At 44.7% G+C, this 25,179-nt stretch overlaps 1 protein-coding gene across 4 annotated transcripts in view; it reads left to right on the forward strand.

Moving 5' to 3' along the window:
• Positions 1-25,179, forward strand: part of LOC131039406 (probable peptide/nitrate transporter At3g43790) — a 206,330-nt gene that overhangs the window by 103,010 nt on the left and 78,141 nt on the right. The gene's annotated exons all lie outside the window — the stretch shown is intronic.

The raw sequence follows: 25,179 nt of genomic DNA on the forward strand, positions 1-25,179 counted from the left end.
GGGATAATGAGATACTGAAGATTAAGCAACTACTTGGCAGTATAACCAGCCAATAACAAAGCCAAGAAGATTGATATTAAGCAAATGACAATCACTCTACCACTTTTTGTTATCGGGAAAAAGTGTATAGTTAGTAATGTTAATTATCAATAGTTAGTTAGCCGACGGGTAGGTAGTTGGAGTCGCGACGGTTGGGTCGCACCCCTTCGGCAGTCATATATTGTACCACCTCCGGGTGTTAGAGGACATGTAATGTTAGCCGTGTCAGATGTAATGTAATGTTGGGACAGATATAATATGAACATCCTTTGACATTAATGGAAAGCTTATTCTGGTACTTCTTTTATATTTGCATTGTACATTGCTGTTCGATTTCTGTATTCTTCCTGTTTACCCAGTGAGGTAAACATTTGGCGCCGTTGCCGACACGAACTCGAAACACGAGACACGGAGACACGGATGGCGCACAGACACAATGGGCCTACCCGTTGGTGAGGTGAATCCGGAGGGCGACGATGCCCAAACAGAACTCTATATAGGAGAAGACACTGCGACGAGAGAATTTTCGATTCTACTCCAAGTAGCCATTCAGACCCACGTGCGACGAGAGGCGGCCGAGGCAGGAGTCCCACCAAGTGCCGTGTGGACAGCGTTGGAAGTGAGTCCGGAGGTAAATCGGTTGATGAACCATCTCCCTCGACTGCTAGCACAAGCATCGTTGGCACAACAAGCTCGCCTGGAGGAGATTGCCCGGGAGGAGCGACGCCAAGAAATTTTGCAACAGTACGAGGAACGGGAAGCAGAACGAGATGGCGCCAGGCGCATTTGAACCGTGAGCCATACGGGACGGAATAAAGAACACTTATTGTAATAATTATGTCATATTGTTGGCATAAACTTGTCTACCACATTATGAAGGAATAAAAGTGTTCTACTTTTTATGTCATTAAAGCGGTCTGGGAATTAATGCCCAATACACTGAATAAAGACAAAAATAAGCAACAATATATAGATGAACGTGCAGTAGCCCAACGTGCCTTGATCCTTGAACAGCAAGCGGAAAGGCGACAGAGGTATAAGCGAAGAGAGGAGGAACGCTCCGAAGGGGACGGTGAGGCCAAAGGCCACCCACGGAGTCGGGAGGAGTTACTTGCGGAAACCCGCCGCAGGATAGAGTGTACCCAAACTCAGTTGAGGGAGTTGAGGGACTTGCCACACACACCAGAGGCTAGCAAAACTCCAAGGAGTGGGGAGGAGGCAGTAGAGGGAGAAGACACCGGGGCTGCCAGGAGTGTCGGAGGGACACCGGGGCATGGCGGTCAAGCACCCCTTATAGGATCTGACCCATCAGGAGTAGGACAACAACCACCACCAGTAGTAAAAAGGCAAGGTATGGCACAAAAACAAAAACTTCCAAAGTTCCATGGGGATGGGAAAGAAGACCCTGTCCGCCACTGTTGCACGTATGAAACAATTTGGGGAGCGAATGGTGTTACCGATGAGGACGATTGGGTAACACAGTTTCCCGCAACACTGAGGGGCGTAGCCATCGACTGGTTTTCGGACACGGATAAGGCTAAAATTGGCACATGGGCAGACCTAAAGAAGGAATTTCAAGCAGAGTTTCGTCTCCTAAGAGACGATAATGAGATCGTAGCCGAAATCTACGGCACGAAACAGAGGAAGGACGAGACTGTCCGAACCTACAGCCGGCGGCTCAAAGAGCTGCTAGGAAAGATGGAGAACCAGCCGGCAGACGGATTGAAAAAACGGTGGTTCGTGGAAGGTCTAAAGAAATCCCTTAGACGAAAAATAAAGATAGTACACCCTTCTTCATATTTGGACGCCTATAACAGGGCAATGGATTTAGAAAGTGAACAGAAGACGTCCAAGAAGAAGAAAGATAAATCCTCGACGGACGATGATTCCTCTTCGGACAAAAGTGATAGTAGTGATGACGACTCTAATCGGAAGGTACGGGCTCTCCAAAAAGAAGTACCAGAATAAGCTTTCCATTAATGTCAAAGGATGTTCATATTATATCTGTCCCAACATTACATTACATCTGACACGGCTAACATTACATGTCCTCTAACACCCGGAGGTGGTACAATATATGACTGCCGAAGGGGTGCGACCCAACCGTCGCGACTCCAACTACCTACCCTTCGGCTAACTAACTATTGATACAAAGACGTGTTCGCTTGGACATATAAGGACCTCAAGGGGGTACCACAAGAACTCTGTGTACATCGGATCCCTTTGGTTCCCGGAGCCGTGCCCGTACGGAAGAGGCCATACAGAATGAACAAAAATTATGCGGCCAGGGTAAATAATGAAATTGACCGCATGCTGGAAGCAGGGATTATCTTCAAGGTCCAGACGAGTGAATGGGTATCACCCATTGTGATATCTTTGAAAAAGGAGGCCGATCAGATAAGAATCTGTGTAGACTTCAGGTGTTTGAATGCTGTCACAATTAAAGATCCGTTTCCCATACCATTCACAGACACCATTCTCGAGGAAGTTGCGGGTCATGAAATTTATTCGTTTATGGATGGATTCTCCGGATACAATCAAATTTCCATTGCAGAGGAGGACAAATTGAAGACCACCTTTGTCGTAGAAGATGGCGTCTATGCATACAACCGGATGCCATTCGGGTTGTGCAATGCGCCAGCTACCTTTCAACGGATAATCCTCCATATCTTCGATAAAATGTCCGTAGGAAACTTCAAAGCATTCTTGGATGATTGGTCCATTTACAGCACGGAGGAGGCACATCTGGCCGCACTTGGCGAATGCATGGAGAGATGCCGACGAGCCCGCCTCGCCCTAAACCCTAAGAAATGCAGATTCATGGTGCCTCAGGGCAAATTACTAGGGCACATCGTCTGTAAGGCTGGACTGAAGACGGACCCTGACAAAATACGAGTCATTGTAGAGATGGAGGCGCCCGACGATGTCACCGGCGTCAAGTCATTTCTTGGACACATCGGGTATTATAGGCGGTTTATTAAGAACTTTGCCCAAGTATCATACCCACTTGATAAGCTGACACGAAGGGGGGAGCCGTACGTCTGGGGGACGGCCCAGGAAGAGGCTTTTCAAGAGTTAAAATCACGATTGGTGGGTGCGCCAATCTTGACATACCCAGACTGGGACAAAGAGTTCCATGTACATGTCGACGCATCCAACTTCGCCATAGGGGCCACCCTGGCACAGGTCGGCAGCCACGGGCTGGACCACCCAGTATATTTTGCAAGTCGACTCTTGTCAAACGCGGAGAGGAACTACAGCACGACAGAGAGAGAAGCCCTCGGCATGGTATACTCCGTCCAAAAATTCCGACATTATTTATTGGCGACACCGTTCACATTTTATGTGGATCACCAGGCGTTGATGTATTTGGTGAACAAGCCAATCATCCAGGGGCGGATTAGTCGATGGCTGTTGCTGTTACAAGAATTTACATTCAACATCATTGTCAGACCTGGCAGGAGCCACGTCATAGCTGACCAGCTATCACGGATCAAGTCGGGAGAGCCGGCCGAAGGCATTAGCGAGGATTTTCCGGACACCCATCTTTTCCGCATTGCCATCCTTCCTCATTGGTACACGAGTGTGGGGGAATATCTGTCAACATCAACATTTCCGAAGGAAATGCCACCAGGTGAAAGATGGAAACTTGTATTAAGAAGCCGAACATTCCAACTTATAAATGGTCTTCTCTACAAAATGGGACCTGACCAGATCCTACGACGATGCGTCTTGGAAGAGGAAATCCCAGGAGTATTGAGAGAAGCCCATGAAGGGGCTGCTGGAGGGCACATGGGACCGGATACGACAGCAAGGAAGATCCTACTAGCTGGCTTGTGGTGGCCGACACTGCATAATGACGCCAGAGAATGGGTGACAAGTTGTGATACATGTCAGCGTGCTGGGCGACCATTAAAAAGAGATTTCATGCCACTTAACCCGGCGCATGCTCAAGAATTGTTCGAAAGATGGGGGTTAGACTTCGTTGGTCCATTAAAACCGAGTCGCGCCCGACGATGTAGATACATTGTCGTGGCGACAGAATATTTGACCAAATGGGTCGAAGCCAGGGCGTTGGCAGACAACTCCGCCGTCAGCACGGCGAAATTCATTTATGAACAGATTATCACCCGGTACGGAATACCGATTCAACTGACAAGTGATAGAGGGGGGCACTTTGTAAATCATATTGTTCGACTACTGACAACCGAGTTCAAAATTTTTCATTCCCTATCGAGTCCGTACTATCCCAGGGCAAACGGTCAGGCCGAGGCAACCAACAAAATCATCGTGTCGGTAATTTATAAGTCCTGTGGGGTGGAAAAGGAAGACTGGGAAGAGCGTCTGCCTTCGGTACTTTGGGCGTACCGCACAACTTACAAAGTAACCACCGGGCAGACACCTTTCCAATTGATGTATGGCCAGGAGGCTGTGGTACCGATCGAATTCATGGTGCCAAGTCTCAGAATCGCCATTGACAACAAACTGGGCGACATGGAAAGCCTTCGAGAGAGACTATACGCCTTAAATAAGTTGGATGAAAGACGGACGATGGCACAGTGGGTGACAGACGTGGCCCAACAACGCAGGAAATACTGGCATGACCAACACATTCGGCGGGCGAGGTTCACGCCGGGCCAATTAGTCCTAAAGTATAACGGAAGGAACGAGATTAAGCCCGGCAAGTTCAAAGTGAAGTGGCTAGGCCCTTACAGGATCCAAGAGGTCGCCGCCAACGGATCTGTCAAACTCTCGACCCTCGACGGACAGGTAATCCCAGAGGGCGTCAATGGGTCGAAACTGAAAGTGTATCACCAGAGGGTGGAAGCGCGCAGGAGCAGCCCGACAGGAGGCGCACAGTCGCAGTCAGCCAATAAATGAAAATAAAAGAAAGGAAAAAAAAAAAAATAATTAGAAAATTCAGAGAAAAAAAATAAAAAAAAATTGAAAAAATATATAAAGGAAAAAATTGAAAAAAAAAAAATTGGAAAAAAAAAAAAAATTTGAAAAAAAAGTTAGAAAAAGGGAGAAAAAGACCACCGCACGGTGGCCACGTAGTGGCACCACCGTGCGGTGGCCACGTGGTGGCACCACCGACGGTGGAAGCCACCGTGCGGTGGCACCACCGACGGTGGGACCACCGTAGGTGGACACCACCGTGCGGTGGCACCACCGACGGTGGGACCACCGACGGTGGGACCACCGACGGTGGAAGCCACCGTGCGGTGGCACCACCGACGGTGGACACCACCGTAGGTGGAAGCCACCGTGCGGTGGTAGTCGGGAGGGTTATAAAGCCGCACAAAGCGCAAAAGATGGGAACACCGCACAAAGCGCAAAGGAGGTAAAACGGAGAACACCGCACAGCGAAGCACGCGAAGCAACAGACAAAGGCACCGCACAGGGTTAACGCCGCACAGCCACGCCTACCGAACGAAGGGAGATAAAACGCCGAAGGGAGGGAAACAAACGCCGCACAGCCACGCCTACCGAACAGCCACGCCGAACCGAAGGGGAATAAAACGAAGTCACTGAAGGATCTAACAAACACTGGCTACCGAAGGGAGAAACAACGCCGCCTACCGAAGGGGTATCCCGTGGAGTTACGGGAGGCTTAGGGCGTGTTGTATTTTGGCAAACGACCTTCGCATGTTACATCCCGCGAGCTGCTAGTATCAGTCGCTGAACCAGAATAAGTCCAAAGGGCTTGAACCGAACTTGGCAGCCGCAAGGATTTTTCAAAATTACCGTGCGGTGTAGTGCGGGAGGTGGACGAAGATTTGTTTTGAGCATTTTATTAGCCGGAGGTAGTTGAGGATTACAGCCGTACGGCCCACCTGCCAGGAGGTAGTTAGGTGCCTTCCATCCGACAAGGGCAACTCAAGAAGCGGTTAGCAGGTCAATGGAGTCTGCGGGAAAAAGAAACTGGAAAAAACAATTGCAGGATAGCAGCCATAGGAAGCCGGATGCACGTATTCTCCCTTCGGGTGTTCGAATAGCAGGCGGCACGATGGAAGACAGGCAGAAGAAAAAAACACCACAACAGCCCACTGTACGAGGGAAGAACACTTCCACTTCACAGAATATCACTTTTGAGGGATTGAATGGGGTGGAATGTCGGAAATGGTGGCAAGAGAGGTCGGATGATAATTTGGTGAAAACAAGTCTTCGCCGAGCAAGGGTAGAATGGGCTATACGGATGCCTGTGTTCGCCATTCGCGAGTACGAGGGAGCATTGCGGTATATGGTTGATACCTTTGATAGCCGCTCACGGACGAGCACATTTGAATATTTGGGGAAGGATATCACCATATCCTTCAAACCTGCAGATTTCACCAGAGTATTTGGCATCCCAGGTATACATGGCAAGAAAGTGGACTTGAAGCCGAAGAAGATGACACGGGAAGAAAAGGAACATTGGATTAGGCGAGTGTCCCGAGACTTGACCCCTGCAGAGTTGGCGAGCATCGTAGACGCCACGAAGGGTTGTGGGATGCGCCGGTCCTTTGTCGCAGAGGGTCACTGGCGATGCATTATGGACGTCATCAAAAGCAGGTTGACAGGGTCGGGTAGGGCATCAGACATCGCTCTACCACAGATAGTATTGATGAACGGGTTGATGAACGGAGTCATCTATGATTGGGCTACCTTGTTATCAGAGCGGATGTGCGCATTCCTGATGAGGGAGCAGCGCACCTTTTACATGCCCCACTATGCCATTGGACTGTTCTTGGAGGCTACGCGAGAAGCAGTGCCAGAGGCTGAGTTGGAGGTACGGCCACAGGGACCCTTGGCAGAGGGTGAGCCTCCTATCATGCATTGGCGACACCTAGATATTGGACACTCTTCCGCGAAGCGGAAACGGGTATTAGAGACCACTGCAGCAGAACCAGATAGTGGGCGAGAAACTTCCAGCAGTGCAGAGGATTCTGAGGATTCGGAGGACGAGGATGACAGTAGCAGTCGGGCCACAGACGAGGGGAGGATGGAGCCCGCCGGAGAGCGAGTGTTGTTTGCACCATCCACACTCCCACTTGGCACACTTGTGGGGTCGTCCGCGGGCAGTACTTCGATTCCGGCATTTGGACAGAGCCGCACGCCCGTTACACTCAAGCCCGTGCAGCCGGCCGCAGCACCTTCCACCATACCAGCCGAGGCATGTACCGACAGCACGGCAGAGTTGTGTGGTCCACCGCAGGGAGGCGTGGCAGAGGAGATAGTTGAGACGGAGCCTCAGGTGCGACTCGATGTCGTAGGATCCGATGCAGTGGTGACGGTTGCGGCCTCCTTGTTGGAGGAGCCCGTCGCGGGACATGTTTTCGAGGGGGAGAGAGGGTCAGAGGTGTTGAGTGCAGTTCCATCGGTGGCGGCTATGGGGAGTTGGCTGACCCGGAGATTCCAGATGACAGTGACGCCACCCGTAGGAGCAGCTGTACTCTCACCTCGGCGAGAGCCTCCCACTGAGGTGGTGGATCTGGAGGATTCCTCGGCGGAGACGCAGGCACCAGCAGAGGGACAGGTCCTTGGAGAAGGTGTTCTGGGCCAGCAGGATGCAGTTGGTGTGGTTGAGGAGACTTTTGAGTTACCACGTGGGCTTCCTGTACCTACATCGGAGCTAGAGGGAGAGGATATTGAGGTTTATCTGGCAGATATGGTGACGAGGGGTCGGCGAGTGGTGGCCGCGGCCCAGACACGGTCTCTACAGCAGGTTGTGGAGGAATTAGAGCAGGTCCTCCAGTTTATGCGAGAGGGCTGTCCCGCAGCTTTCACCTCATGTTTTGAGGCACGAGGGTGGCCAGTTACCCAGACGGAGGCGATGTTGGAGGCTTGGCGTGTGCCTCAGCCCGTCGTGGAGAGTAGGGTGACGACTCTCGTCCGGGAGGTTGAGCAGGTTTATAGGGAGGCCTACTATACCTTACGCCAGACACAGCATAAGTCCGTAGTTCGTGAGGCTGCTCGAGTGGAGTTAGAGCAGGACATGGCTAGGCAACAAGCCTCGTGGGCAGCCGAGAGATCAGAGTTGGTCGCACAGCTTGAGACAGCCCGCGCAGAGAAGGTTGCGGTGGACGCCCGTCTTTCAGAGGAACAGAGTGCGCGGAGTCTAGTCCAGCAGGAGTTAGATGGTGTTCAGGCCCAGTTGGTTCGCATGACAGAGTCCGCCGATACCAAGGAGAGGGAGCTACTGGAGGCTGCGCTTATGGTGAAGACTGCCTTGGAGAAGGTGTTGGTCGCAGAGCGGGATGTGGCAGCGTGCACCCAGCAGGTCTATGAGCTCCGCGCCCGCCTGGCGGCCCAGACACCTGCATCTCACCCTTCGACTTCAGGGACGCTTCCTCAGCCCCCTCCTTGACTTCCACTTGGTTGTATATTTATATTACATTGTCTCCATTTTGTTGTTAGTCGTCGGAGACGACTTCTTTTTTGGGGGGGATGATGTTATCGGGAAAAAGTGTATAGTTAGTAATGTTAATTATCAATAGTTAGTTAGCCGACGGGTAGGTAGTTGGAGTCGCGACGGTTGGGTCGCACCCCTTCGGCAGTCATATATTGTACCACCTCCGGGTGTTAGAGGACATGTAATGTTAGCCGTGTCAGATGTAATGTAATGTTGGGACAGATATAATATGAACATCCTTTGACATTAATGGAAAGCTTATTCTGGTACTTCTTTTATATTTGCATTGTACATTGCTGTTCGATTTCTGTATTCTTCCTGTTTACCTAGTGAGGTAAACACTTTTCAGCGGGAGGACTAGGAATAACAAACTATCACTCGACCACTTTTCAGCGGGAGGACTAGAAGAAACAAAACTATCACTCAACCACTTATTCAGCAGGAGGATAGGAGTACAATATGAAATAGAGATAGGCGGCGAAGCCAACCTCTTCCACTTATGCAGTGGGCAATACAAGAAAGTATAATGCAATATGAAATGGACTATTTCAGTACTACTGAATACAACCTTACAATGAGCAACTCTGCAAGATACTGTCAGTACATCAAAACTCCAATCTCTAATAGATACAAGAAGGTACTCCAAGAAGCTACAAACAAGAAAACTGGAAAACACAAGCCAAAATGAACACTTTACCAAATTTGATATAACACACCACCATCACCAAAAATCAGACCAGCATCACTGTGATGTCCATATCTCCTTCAAAAAACCTTTGAATGGCTCCAAATTAGTGGTGAATGAGAGCTAGGAAGGGGGCACCCAAGTTCCAACCAACAAACAAAGCCAAGCAGCCTTAAAACTTTAATGCACGCTTCCCAATGTCACTCCAGCATGGTATGGTCTGCCTGGAGAGGGGCAATTTGCTTTAAAAATCAGGTTCTTCACCATAAATCATGAAGCTTAACAAGAAGGAACACCTAGCATAGAGGAATCCAATGAGCCATTACCCGGAACAATCAGACAATCAAGCCGAGAGATATGAATGATTAACTGCTTCAGCCATGAACAATCCAGCAACATGAAAAACACACCAACACTCAGAAAATTGAAAAGGCAATAATAAATCCATCTCAATAATGCTCAATCTATCCCTCTGAATGAGAAATAGTCTCTCCAATCAACTAGGTGCTATCTCTCAAGCACGAAACTGACACAAGCTAGGAAGCTCTCAACTTCGAAGCACAAGTCTGGCACAAATTCGGCAGCGCTTCATTATAAAATATTCATTGATACCAAAACAAGAGCTCAACACTCTTAATTATAACCTTGGGGTTTCCAAATTCAAATTCACATTCCTTCCAAATGGACGCCAAACCCATATGCACACTAATTTCACCTTAATTTGAAATTTGCATTTCATTTGTCCTCCTTTCCAAGTCGACATTCACTTAGAAGCAAATATATACTTTATAAAATGACAATAAAATAATAATGTGTCGTCCATGGTTGATAAGTTAAATTTATTTTAAAATTAACTTATTTCCCATAAGGCATCCATCTTGCCTTATTAATATTTCACTTTATAAAATATTTTTTCCTCAACAATAAATCACCCAACCTTATGACATAAAATAATACTTTATCACCTCAAGTCGACCCCCTTAAGTTATAACCAGAAATACATAAGTGACACACCTAGGCCAAGGGAACATTAAAAAATATATTAAAATACTTTTTCCCATGTACCGAGCAATTGCCATAGTGAGCTGAAGGCCAAAAGTACTGAAAACTGCACTACCAGAAATAGCCTCTGAACTGGACCATTGAAACTTGCCAAAAATAGTATTGCCAAAAAAAGTACTTACTATAAATAACATACTGCTAAAAATAGTAAGCATCTCCAAAGTGATTTTAGCCACATTTTGAGTAGCCATCGCGACTTACTAAAAATAGAGTCCGGAAAAGTCTGTAGATTCAGTTGAATGTCACACCATCGCGAGGCTCTCTGAAAACCTAGAAAAACCCTGACAATTAAGCTGTCCTCGCCCCCACTTACTAAAAATAGTAAGTTTACCAAACACCACTAATTGCTACGCATGTACCATCATTGCGAAGCTTTCCGAAAATCCAGAAGGAATCCATAATCAAAATTGTAAAACTCCAACATGCAAGCCACACAAACTGCCAAAACATCCTCCTAGAAAATAGGAAACCCTAAGTCTGCATTTGATTGACCAATGGGTCTTAGGATTGGCCAACACTCCCCAAAACAAACTAGAGCGGAAAAGGGGACATTATACATTTCTCCATTTTTCAAATGCACAAGGACTCTATTGTTTACTTAGTTTTAAATCTTCCAATTGTAATAATATATGTAATGCCCCGCCAGGAACCCTAAAAGAAAACAACATAACTAGGCAACTAAAGGGTGAAATATTTTTTTTTAAAAGATTAAGTGCATTAATTATAACAGTTGCACGTTTAATAACACAGCGTAAGTCTAACACATGATTTCCTAAGGGTTACCAACAAAGATTAATTCGTAGATTATATTAACACCATGGTTAATCCAATTGTCCATTTAATTAGGTAAATTAAATGCTTAAGATTAAAACTACTCATACGTCTAAATTCCATAATGAAAGGATCAAAGTATTACAATGCATTTATTTATCCATATTTCATTTATACATAAGATCAAAGCAACTGAATTAACATACATTCCACTGACATAATATTACAATATCCATAAATACTTGGCTTCCAAAAACACCATGGAATCCAAAAGTTACAATATCAAGGTTACATAAAAGTTTGATACAATGACCAGAAGGTCTCAACTGAACTATGATCACGAACATGAGCTGGTACATGAACCACGAACCAAGAAACACCAATGAAGCCTTTCCTTGCTTGAAGATACAATCCAAAACATCCGATGGGAAGTGGCACTACCACCCAACCATGTGATCCCAAAATGGAACCACCCCACTGTGCTAGGAGATAGTAGAAGACCCTCAAGAAAGCAAAATAAGACAAGTACGAAAGAACTACATGACTCCGCAAACATCCATGTGACTCAACTCACAAACACTAGTGACTCTAAGGAGAGAGTGTCATCGCATGGCTTACGGTGGTTACCCTGGTAGGCCTGCATAGGTCTCGGCCCCCATCCTGGGTTATCCTGGTAACCTCTCCCGAACCTCCGGCTCCATCTAAGCCTCATGCAGACCCTACCAATCCTTTCGTGAAGACAAGGTGGTAAGTTTGCCATTCTAGGCCTTCTCACCACATCCTGAGCCTAATACAAGCACTCAACCATGTGCGAGGCACATTATCTTAATTAATGCACTTAATCCTTTAAAAAAAAATATTTCACCCTTTAGTTGCCTAGTTATGTTGTTTTCCTTTAGGGTTCCTGGCGAGGTATTACAATATACAAATAAAGAACAATACATACTAAATTGATTGTACAAGAATAACACAATATATGCTTTCTTGAGTGTAGTGCATGATTACAATGAATGTAGACCAAGGTTTGTCCATATATTGGACCCCTTGGTTACGAAAATTCTATTAAAAAGGCCCATTGGGATGTATTGTCCCCATTTTTGGGTTCTCTTGCTTTGTAGTTGACGTTGACGTTATAAGTGTGTGTCAACTTGTTTGGGGGGTAATTTGATGTTACTAGTGAGCTCAAATGGTTTAGTGGAGTTATTTGATGCTTATGTTATTTTTGGCTTTCGATGAGGTCTCCAAGAGCTCACCTAGTTGGGTCTGGTTATCATCATTTATCATTAGTTGTGATGTCCCCATCAAATTCCAGTCCACACAATCATTCTAAGATTAGTTTCTATAAGCATTACCTGCTGAGATCATTCAATTTCGAGAAGTCTCCTATGGAGACGAATTTATAATTTTCTAATGACAAAAGGAGATAAAGTGATCTTTTAGCAAAGATTCCTAATGATCATTGCATCAACCATATAGTCTCCAACGAGTAGAGAAGACAATCAGCAATATCCCCACCATGTAAAGATAGCTAAGTATTGGATGAAGCAATCCTTATAAGCACGTAACCCACTGCTATAGAAGAACATCTGAAACTATTAAGTGGTATTACAGAAGTCAGCAAGAGTAATATTATAAGGCAGCGATATTAATATGAACATTGTAGAAGGAGCTTATCACAAGATATCAAGAATATCAATTAAGAGCAGGACACATGATTGTGGCATAAGGGGGATCAAAGTAAAGAGACTACTTAATGATGATTAAGTCTACATGCATTAGAAACTGTAACTAATCACAGATCAGTTAGTTGATAAGGTGCGATTGAAAAATATATCCTAGGTGGATATCCACATTGACAACTAGGTGATCTCTTCTCCTCGTAAGTCTTCAATGGGAAAGTCATGCCAATATTGAAACTCATGAGAACCAAACAATCACATTAACTAACAACAATAATTGGTTGGTATATGGAAGGGATGCGATTAAGGTTGACAAACGAACATGGCCCATAATTCCAAGAGACGCCTCCACCTGATGGAGCAAGGATATAATTGCATTCATTCCTTCCTGTATTTTTATCCTTTATTTCCAGATTTGGAAGAGCTCGTTGTGAGCAGGCCGAAGGCCCAATATCGTGTGCATAATCCCATCAGCGATACATCTGAAACAACACCAATCACATTGCAAGTCAACATTGCCTAGATCTGAAAAAACAATTGACTTATTGTTGCATGCTATCGTCTCCAAATCAGACACAGTATCCATATATATTGTTGCAAGCATATAAGTTAACACCAGGAACAGCAACGTATCACAGCAAGGTGATATCAATACTTACATCTGTACATTCTCATTGGGATATCTTAGACAACAGTTTACTTAGCTTTATAGCTACCTTGATAAGGAGGATCGTTGCATACGAATCATCGAACATATCAGGAAAAGCAGAGATAATGCATCTATACGTAGCATAAGTAGTATTATACTTAGTGCGCACATATATTGATCAAGATCATTTGCATACACTTGATTGTTAATTTTAGAAATAGCAGTGAGATTGACTTCATATCAAGTAGAAATCATTGTGTATCAAGTCATTTTTGTATTGATTATTTTTATTTAAGTATTAATAGTGCAATTGAGGCAAGAAGTCTCTTGCAATTGATCTTTGCAAGTTAATTGCCCCTATCTTATAAGTCATTAAATAACGTAACATTACAAGTGGTATCAGAGCATTGCATTTTATGGATATATTGCATTGGTCCTAATACGGGACATTACATTAGTATCACACCTACGCAGTCGATTTTCAACCCTGATGCATTTTGACCATTGTCACTATTTGGGTGTATTATTGAGCTATATTTAATAATTTTAATTAATTTTATTTAAGGTTGCCATTTGAATTAAAATAATTTATTGTGCACCTGAGTATTTCTAGCTCGTTGGATAGGCAACAAAAAGTTTTAAATGTTGGGATGCTCAAAAGTGATTCTATGTGCTGGATTTTTTAAAATGTATTAAATCACTTTTCAAGGTTATGAGGCTTATTAAATTAATAAAGTGATTTTATAATGTAGTTTCTTGAAAGTTCTCGAGAAAAAACTTATAAAAAGGGAGCTGAGAGCTCATTTGGTATTATGCAAATTAATGGTATTATGCAAATTAAGGCAAAAGAAAGTTGGCTGTCCCTACTTAGACCACATTGAAGAAGAACAGTGTTGATGTGTTTTTTAGGCACAATCAAACACAAAATAAAATACCCAAAAGTATCTTATCCTCTCTTGAGCAAAATCTTCCCAAATGCTAAACTATGTGATCAATTGGAATACTCCAAGGTTTCTATTGTCGGGTCACGACTTGTGAATAAGCTCAATTGGTTATTGTGATTGCTGTTAATCCAAGGGGCCTTATGTACTTCTTAAGGGGTAAATGTCTAACTTTCAAGGAATGATTGTTCGAATGATATGCAATGCAGCTCACTTACTTACTAATACTAGATGTTTAATAAAGAAAGTGCAAAAGTCGAGGGTTGAGAGATACCAAACAACTCTAAGAATGCAAGGATGAGGGATGACTTTTAGTGAAACTCTATTAGTCTTTGCTTCAACATGCGAGAACAACTCCACAAAGGCTAATGCAATCTTCTAAGGAAATTAGAGGATTTTCAAATCGTTGCCAATGCATAGACACCATCAATTAAATGCATATCAATGATTGAATAACAATTGAACTAAGTCACTTTCAAGGGTTCCAGTTGACCACACAAGGCGAATTTGCAATCAACAAATTGCTAGTGGTATGGATTAGGAGTTTCACAATGAATCATACACAACATTCTATCATTCAACTTAAGTACTTAAACTAAATTTAAAACTTGATTTGAGAAGATGAATAATCATGCAAATGCTTCAAGGGTTGAATAGAAAACACCACAATTCAATGTTTATTAATCCAATAGCAAGAATAGCAACAATTCTTCAAGTCTCTTCTCCTATCTCCATACAAATGAAAATGAGTGGGGTTTATATAGTGTTTCCAAATATGACGAATGGCCAAGATTGAATGAAGATCGAAGGCCAAGATTTTGCCACCTAAACCCTAATTAGGGTTTGATACAATCAAAACCTATCTAGATAAACATTATCAAAAACGTCAGCCAATGGGAATGTGACATCCAATCGGCACAAATAATGAGGAAGAATCGTCCAATAACCAAAGTAATCTCAAGATTCCGAATCAAATTCGGAACATACCACCACGTTGATGCTGCTCTACTTTCGTACGACAGCGACAGTACGGTCAAAAAATTATATAACACCACCGTCGTTGTCGTTTTTTTTTTTTGGCACTGAATGTCCTCGATGGCACCCCGGCCATACACCAATTTACAACCCTCAGAACCATACGAAAGCGCCCCCGCCGCCAACACCAATTTACAACCATCAGAACCATACGAAAGTCCATGGCGCACAACATTTCAGTGATATTTTAAGATGCCAAAAACCCTTCTTTTCCACTCTGAATTTCCAGTGTCCTGGCTTCAAACTCCAGCAAATCATTTTAAATCTGGCCGTCGTCGTTTTTTTTTTTTTTTGGCACTGAATGTCCCCGATGGCACCCCGGCCATACAACCTCCCTGTATGGTCAACAACAGCACTGGCACCTCCGATCGTGCGGTCACCTTCCCAATCGTGCGGCCTACACCCCTCCACTGTACAGCGGACCATGACGACGGAGCGGCTGTGCGGCTTTGTGTGCGGCTGCGCGGGGGTTTATGCTGGATGTGCGGTTGACCACCGCACGATGGCATCCAACCTTCGGTGGCATCCACCGTACGGTGTTACCACCGCCGGTGGCCCACTGCACGGTGGTCGCCGTCAGTGTTACTGCCGCACGGTGGTCGCTGTCGGTGTTGCCACCGCCGGGGTGGCCCACCGCACGGTGGTCACCGTTGGTGTTACCACCGCCGTACGGTGGTCCGTTCCTTTTTTTTTTTTTTCCTTCTTAATATAATTTTTTGACCGTACTGTCGCTGTCGTACGACCGTACGGTTTTTTCAATTTTTTTTAAAATAAATTTTTGACCGTACAGTCGCCTGTCATACAACCGTACTCTTTTTTTTTTTTTCTCTCATCTCCTAATTTAGTTGTCTTAGAGAGTCGTCTGCTTGGGTCCCCTGTCTCTGGGATTGCCCTTCATCCTTCTCGGTTTTCCTCGCCCAAAAGTCTCCTTTTGTCCCGTGCCTCTCGAGTCGCCTGCCCAGCCTCTTAGGTCCCCTTCCATCCTCTTGGGTCCCCCTTCGGGCTCTCGGGTGTCCGTCCGGCCTCTCGGGTCCCCTGCGCGCTTCGCGTGGTAGGGTTTCAATTTGGGCCTATTGGCGGCAAGTTTATTTTCCATGGCCATCCGAAGACCTGGAACCACAAATTCTACAGGGACCACGGTCTCCTTCCCGTACATAAGAAGAAGAAGAAGAATAAAGATTTTGAAGACTGCGGTCTTCCACACAGGGTTCCAATCGTTGCCAACACTCTTCGGATTATCTACGTCACCAGGGTTTGGGGCGTCTCCCTTCCAATATTCTTTGTATTTCGGCAAGTACACCTCTGTTGGTTGCTCTGGTTCCTCTACTTCGAGCCTGTAGCTTTAGAACATTTCATAATCCTCCATTTGCCAGTGGAAGAGCCCGTTAAGTGAGCATACCTCACCTTCAGAACATCCCTCCAATTCGAGCACCCCTTCACTGTTCGGCTCCATCGCGTTCTTGCCCTTGCTTTCATCGAGACCCCCTTCCCCTTTATTAGAGTTCTCTGAGTCCGAGTCTGAAGAGGCGAGCTCTTCGCCGACATCTTGGGTGTGTAGGTCAATGGTATATTTCCGCCCTCCCTTCTCCATGGAAAGTGTATTTTTCTTCCAGTTGTGGTTTACCCTCGCATTGATCAACCACGCTCTCCCCAGGATGGCATCATAGCCTTTCTTCTTCGAGGGAATAACCACGAAATCTAACAAGAATGGTTGTTTACCAATCGTCACTTGCTGGGCCATCAACAGGCCAAGTGGCTTAATGCCGTGTTGGTCCGCTCCCACCAGGTTGAATGTGGGTGGCCATAGGGTGGGCTTCCCCAGCCGCTTCCATGTTTCTTCTGGTAGTACATTCACCCCAGATCCCCTGTCCACAATGGTGTCCTTCAGAATGGTCCCACGGATACCCATTTCTACCACAGCTGGGTGTCTACCACTGCTCACGGCTAGTAACATCGGGTCAGTCGAAGGGCTGGCGGAAACCTCCACCTGTGGTGTACTCTTCGTAGCGGTGGCGGGAACTCCTACCTGTGGTGCACTCGACGATGCGGTGCTTTGCACATTGGTGAGGATGGCAGTCCTCAATTGTGGCATAGAGTCTAGAAGGTCTTTTACCTTTATCGGCACCTCCATCTGCAAGATTTGCCAAGATTTGCCCAATGATTTTATTTTCCGCTTCCGTACGGGATGATGTACTCGCCACCTCGTTGTCCCGTCGTTCGGTTGTCATCTCACGTTCAATATTGGCCTTTGCCTCCCGTAATCTCTCCTTCTCCGTACGGGGGTCGGGATAAGTGGCTTTTTTCGTCTGGGCGCGGGTGATCGCCAGTACTTCTTTCTCACCAGTCTTCTCAGCCTTCTCAATGTTGAGGAGATTAACCCCTGCCTGCGGGCAATTTGCGTCTTCATGGTCGCCTGGCCCACACCAACGGTAGAGGTGCTGAGGGGTGGCTTCCTTCGTGCAATCACGGGCGAAGTGCCCCCACTGATTATAGGCCCTACATTGGATAATTGGCCGGCCCTTGGCGTCATACTGGATACGGCTTCCGTTATTGTTATTGTTGCTATTCCTTCCACCGCCGCGTCTGTTGTCCCGGTATCCTCCAGATGGTGCCGTTGTGTTAGTATGTTGGCCGGTACCCGCTGGTGCGGATGTTGTGGCCTGCTCCGTGAACAACACCTGGTTCATTTGCGTACTTTGGGTTTTCATGTTGTATGGGCACTCCTTGGTGAAGTGTCCCATCACTTGGCAAATCTCGCAGAATGCCTTCTTTTAGCAAGTACCCTTTGTGTGCCCTTCCTCTTTGCACTCAGTGCACCATATGTCCCCTTCGTTCCAACGAGTGCTTCTCATTATTTTGAATTCTTTTCTTATTCGCTCCATGTCTTTCTGGAGCGCTTGCACCCGTTTGCCAGCCTCGTCATTGCTGCTGCTTTCCTGTGAAGGGTCATCATCCTCAGATGAGGATTTATTACTTTTCTTCTTCTTTGATGTTTTGTGTTCGCTCTCCAAGTCCATCGCCCTATTATAAGCGTCGTCATATGACGTCGGGGGTACAATTTTCATCTTCCTCCGTAGGGAGGATTTCAACCCTTCAACGAACCATCGTTTCTTCAATCCATCTGCGGGTTGGCTTTCCATTTTACCCAAGAGTTCTTTCAGCCTCCGACTGTATGCCCGTACTGTCTCCCTGGTACCTTGTTTGGTACTGTATATCTCCGTTACAATTTCATTGTCATCACGGAGCAACCGAAACTCCCTCGTGAATTCCTTTTGTAGATTGGCCCACGTGGCCACTTTTTGCTTGTCCACATCGGAGTACCAATCTATGGCAACTCCTCGTAATGTGGCTGGGAACTGCTGTACCCAGTCATCCTGGTCTGTTACTCCGTTGGCGGACCAAATGGTTTCACATGTACGGCAGTGCCGTAAGGGGTCTTCCTTGCCCTCCCCTGTGAACTTTGGCAATTTTTGTTTACTCGCCATCCCACCGCTGGGTCTCGCTCCTCTAATTCCTTGTGTGCTTGTACCTGGCGATCCTTGGCCTCCTGCAACTGAACCTCCACTCGTGGGTCCTCCGGAAAAAGTTGCTGACACCAAACCAAACAAATTGCCTCCCGTACGGTACCCTTGTGCTCCCTCGGCACCTTCGGTCGTACCGTCACCTTTCGTTGTCTCCCTTCGGTTGTCCTCTGAAATGGACAAATTCTTTAGCAAGTCTCTGGTAGCGTCGATCAGGTTTAGACTTCGCCTTGTTTGTTCCACCAACTCTTCGCGGCTTCTTACCCTACGGTGGTATTCTGGCAAACTGTAGAGTTCTCCTTCGGCACCCTCCGTGACTCCTTCTGGCAGTCCTACAACAGTGTAGACAGTGTAGTTCTCTCCGTCTATCTTTGCCTCCGCAACCTCCGTGACACCTCTTGGGTTCCCTTCGGGCAACCCCTCGGCCGGTCGTCCCTCGGCAAGCTGCCTTAGCCTACGCCTTCGTTCTATCTGCTATCTGAGATTCAACGCGGTTTGTGCCACTTCCCATTCGTCACTCTGTATCTTTTTATTTTTGTCCTTATTTAGTCTATTGGGCATAAGTCACTTCCATACACAGCAAACACACGCCATGTACACAAAAAAACTTTTATTATTTTTATTTTTATTTTGTCTTTCGGCCACAATTTATATCAGCAGTGTGTCGGGATTATTACAAGGTTCAATTTCCTCCTGGCCTGGTGCCATCTCGTTCCGTTTCCCGTCGGCTGTTCTCTTCGTAGAGTTGCAGGATTTGTTGTCGTCGCTCTTCCTGGGCAATCTCCTCCAGGCGGGCCTGTTGTGCCAGCAATGCCTGTGCAAGCAACCCGGAGAGGTGGTTCATCAACCGGTTTACTGCCGGGCTAACCTCCAGCGCTGTCCACACGGCACTTGGTGGGATTTCTGCCTCCGCCGCTTCTCGTCGGACGTAGGTCTGAATGGCTACCTGGAGCAAAATTGAAAATTCTCGCGTTGCCGTGTCTTCTCCTGTGTAAAGTTCTGTTCGGGCGTCGTCGGCCTCTGGGTTTATTTCACCAACGGGTAGGCCCATTGTGTCTGTGCGCCATCCATGTCTTCCGTTCCCGAGTACGTCTAGGCAGCGGCGCCAAATGTTTGCCCTCTCGGGTAAATGGTTAAATGCAGAAAGTAAATGCACAGAACATAATGGAAATATATTAAATAACCAGCCTCTGTATTAATTCCACAGTCCATGTACAATAAGTGCTTATAACATTACATCTGACACGACTAACATGATCCCACTTCGAAGAAAAGGTACACAATATATAATACCCGAAGGGGTGCGACACAACCGTCGCGACTCCAACTACCTACCCGTCGGCTAACTAACTGACTGTCGTAACTCATTATTACCGACGACAACATAAACATAATATAACAACATAACATAATGATTATTCCCGACAACAACACTTAATCTCCAAGTGTCAACGGAAGGCCCTGGAATACACCGGTTAACCCATCTCGCTACAATCAACCAAACATCACCTGAAAGATTGCCAACTAACAACATGAAATGAATGCAGTTTCCCAAACTCTCTTGAGAGATAGTGGTGAATAACTGAACTATGCCTAGAGAATCTCCCATAACGGGTTGTACTGAAGACTGCAAGTGCTCAAAACCAAACTGCCCCAAGACTGAGGTTGCCATAAATAATGTGGGAAAACTAAGATAGTAGCGAGCAATAAGAAATCTCATTGAATACATAGGAGTCATGGGAGTAGCTGAAAAGCCATCTCCAATGAGCAAATGCCCTTTACCATCAATCTCCAACCATGTGCTAATCATTTGTTGGTCTGGAAATGCATACAAACTCATCTACATGCCAAGAATCGTAGTCTTGTGGGTGCTGATTGGAATGTGAACAGCGGAACCAACACTTTAATTTTGCCCACAACCCCAATCCTTAATCAACAACTCACTGCTAGAAATTGCAGCTGGATCCCAAACCCTGTAATCAACCCCACTTTCATCTCTAAAATCGGGAAAAACTTCATCATCCAACTCGAAGAGTGGATTGTCAAAAGTCATATCAGCATCTACATCAAACAAGGGATTATCAATCAGCTGATTACTATCATAATTCTCATGCTCCACCCAAACATTTTGCGGCTTCAAGCTCCTAATTGCATATTTTATGGGAGAATGTGCAAGTTGAAACTCCTTCTGAATTCTATCAAGCTCCTCCATTACTTGGCTGATCTCCTTGGCCATTTCTCTATTCTCCTGCTCTCTGAAATGTTTGGCTTCATAGAGCTGATCATTTGCTTCAAGAAATGTCTCTTGGATACTTTTCAAAGAAATCCTAGTGGAATCAAGCTCAATGGTGAGCTCACTAACCTCTCCCCTTAACTACTTAGTACGAGACAAAGTCTCATCTGCAAACTTGGTGGCAACATCCCTATCATGCATCATGTGTAAGTAAGCTGTTTTAATTTCTTCCATAGAGTTCTTTATTGTTTGCAAATAATTAAGTGAAATATTAAGCTCTTTTTTTCCTCTTGATGCACTATGGATTATGTTTTCAACTTGCCTATGTGTGCCATACAAACTCGATAAAACTTGCACTTCATTTTTATTGGATACCAAGAATGGTCTTTTCCAATCATGATCAAACAAAGGTGACAAACTGATGTTATGTTGCATGTAAAAATCAGAATTAGATTCATACCTATCATCAAGATATTCAAAGCTGTCCAAAATCACATGTGCCTCTCCCTTATCATTCTCAACAAAGAACTGTGAATCCAATTCAACAAGGCCACTATGTCCTTGCTAGAGATCAGCATACTCCTCATGATTGGTTGCCTCTGTGAGTAGATCACTCCCCAACTCATAAGTACCTAAGTCATCATAAGCATCATTGCTGGAATAAGATATAGAATCATCACCATTAGCTGATTGGAGAGTATCAACATAAATTTTCTTAAAATCTTTAGCTTCAACTGTTCCCATCTCTTCAAGACAACTTGGCTGCAATGCTAGAGGCGTTTGTTCAAATTCATCTAGGGGTCTTAGGCTGTCACATATTAAATTTTTTGATTTGCCTTCATTTGTAGGGACAATCTCCCCATCTACATCAGCTGATTCACTAGTTGAAACCATGCAATCTTCAAGTGAGAAAAATGTGACAGATTTATGATCACATACAATATCATTAAGGGAATTCATCTCTTCAGCATGATTATCAATAACGATCTCTAAGTCTCCAACATAGGGGCTTGTGCAACCCATACCTGTAGCAAAATGTGATTCTTTTTCTTTACAGGACATTATGCCATTGAAATGAAAGGAAGAAGCAGCATTATTGTATCCTACTAGTCCTTCAGTCGTATCAACGTCATTATATAGCTCTACATGTGCATTTAAACTTGTTGTTTTGACGATTTCATTGCATTCATTTTTCAGTATGTATAGATGCAAATACATCTACAGAAACATCCTGGAAATCAGTCACATCTTTGTCATGAGGCATGCTCTTCTCTTTAAATCCTCAATTGATTCTCTCATTTCCCACCAACTTTTCTTTATTCAAGAGAAGCTTCAATTTTCCCTCACATTGTTTGAACACACTATTGACCAACCCATACACAGCAGAAGGAACCCATTCCTGTTTGAAAACAACAAATATCATAGATAAGATAGGCTGGGATAAAAGTTAAAACATTACTTCCATTTATACACATGACCATAATAGTCTTCATTAGCTGTGATAATCTCCTTATCATGTTTCCTGCTGATGGTGACCAAGAAATGATGAAACATATTGTAGATCAGATCATGCAATCCCAACTCTATCAAAACATTACTCAATATGATTTTTACAAAAAATGTTAGCATAGCAACCCTTTGTGAATAATGGATATTGTTGTTGTCATCAAGATCTTGAAAACTATCCACAATTAGATACAATACCTCCATTGTATCCTCGTCATAAGGAATTTGAGGTGCCAAAATCCTCAATATCTCGCTCCAACAAGAAGTAATCATTAGTCTAATCCCATTATTGGAATGCCTCATTAAACTGTGTTGCCTTAAGGAAGTCACAACAAGGACAAGAGCTAGTTGTAACAAATTTGAAGGTGACTGCTCCACTAAGCTTAAGAATCCTTCTAATTCATTCAAAGTGTTGAAAACCACATCTTTTTTTTGATGAGTATTGATCTTTCTACTTGTCTCTTTGATGCAGGAGCACCGGTGTGGTTCTTACCGGTTTGAGCAGTTAGCAATGGAATTCCTTGGAGATCGTGGCATTTCTTCATGTTTGAGAGTTTAGCATTGTGGATTTGGATTTATTCCCTTGAGTTCGTTGTCTTTATCGTGTTCGAGATTCATGGCATTTGGATTTGATTCCGGTGAGATAACGATTCCGGTATTGGCCCGGTTGATATGTTCTTATCGGTTAGTCTTGCAATGTGTTGAGCTGAAGCGGGTTGCGGTTGATTTCCGTGACTTGCGGATCGTTGAGTTATGTTTCTTGAGTCTTTTCCGAGGTTCCCGGAGGACCGCGTGATGTTTTATGCACTTTGGAAGTTGTTCTTAGTGATTTGAGCCGACATGTTATCGTTAGCACGTTTCATGAACCGGTTGGTCTTTGGGCCGACTTGATCAAGTTATTATTATTTGCGGACGGTATAAAGAGAAGTTTTGCGAATCATTTGAGAAGACAGAAGACAGAAGACAGATGACAAAGGATAGAAGACATTGTCTTCTTATGCTTGGCGAATTTAGAAGATCTTTAGACATCCATCTTATGCTCCTTTCCATGCTTTTGTGTTGGTTTATCTTAGCAAACTTTGTCTAGGCGGACTTTCACATGCCTTGGACATTCTTTGCTTATGCCTTGGCGGACTTTGAGACCTTTTGGACATGCTCCCTCATGTGTTCCTTGGTGGACTTTACAAATCTTTTGCCATCTAAACCTCTTGCATGCTTAGGCGGACTTTGAATGCCCTTGGACATGGCGGACTTTGAGGTGCGCTTGTCATGTTCATCTTTGCTTCATGCCTTTCATCTTGGGCGAACTTGGAGCTTCATAGACAAGGCAAACTTGGCTTAGTCTTTGCCATCTTGCTTCTTGGTTTAGGCAGACTTCATGTCTTCTTGGCCATGTTAACTTTCATCTTTCCTTAGGCTAGTGGACTTGAGCTTCTTCTTGCCATTTCACACCTTCAAGCTAGGGCGGACTTGGATGATGTTTGGACAGGTTAGAGTTTACATCTTCTTGGACATGCTTTCTTTGCCAACTTTGTTTTATTTCTTGCTTTTGCTTTTGTTTTGCAACCATGGCGGACTTTGTATTGCTTTGGACATCCATCTTAAAGCTAGGCAGAGTTCAAGGTTCCTTTGCCATGCTTTCTAAGTGCCTTGGCAGACTTGGACAGCCTTGTGCCAACCTTGTTTATCTTTATTCCATCATGGGCAGACTTGGAAACCTCTTGGACAAGGCAGAGTTGGAAGGTTGCTTGCCCTCTTTGTTTGTGCTTGATAAGTGCTTGGTAGGGCGAAGTTTAGAGGCTGTTGGACATTGCTTGCTTTAGTCCAGGGTTTTCCAAGGGAGGACTTGGAGGATGTCCTACCATTAGCCATGTTCAACTTCATGCTTCAAACTTGGGCGAATTTCATCTGGACAGCCATGTGCCTACCTCCATTATCACCTTTATACTTGATCAGCCATGTTCATGCCAAGTTTTATCTGAAACAAAACCCTAATTAGGGTTACCACCTTGCTTTTTACACTTAGAGACCAAATTTTTTGATTCTGAGAACATGGGCAGTAATGATATGGCCTGAGGATCAAAACACTAATTCCAGAAAAAAGCAAAAAAAACATAACCCTTCTTTTTGTACTTAGAGGCAAAATTTTTCGAATTTGAAGACATGGGCATTGACCAAATGACCTGAGGAACAAAACTTAGGTTCTACTTTAAAAAAAAATAGAAAAAAGCAATAAGTGAAAAAAGCAAAAAGCAAGCCAAAAACACTGCTTCCTAGATTGTGCTCAAAGTGCCAAAAACAAAACTTTCTATCTTTAGAAAAAAACAAAAAAGTAAAAATTCCTAAAAATAGAAAGCTGTCAGAAATGACCCAAAGAAATTGTGATCCTCGTCCTTCAGACCTTCTAAACACTTTGACAACGTTCAAACACTGATCTGACCATGAATTCTCTACTTGGCTCAGGATGATCTTTCAAAACTCTAACTAATTGCAAAAGATTGGTGATTAGCAGTTGCGACGCCAAAGCAAAACCTTAAAAAGCAAAAACAGGGGGTCCCCATCTGCAATGGGACGATGTGTGAAAAAGGTCACAACACATCCATAATACTCAAAACTAAAAAATCTTCAAGGACTAAAATCAATATCATGCAGCATCTCATGCC

This window comes from Cryptomeria japonica, chromosome 10, assembly GCF_030272615.1.
Source record: "Cryptomeria japonica chromosome 10, Sugi_1.0, whole genome shotgun sequence".
Classification (NCBI taxonomy): Eukaryota; Viridiplantae; Streptophyta; class Pinopsida; order Cupressales; family Cupressaceae; genus Cryptomeria; species Cryptomeria japonica.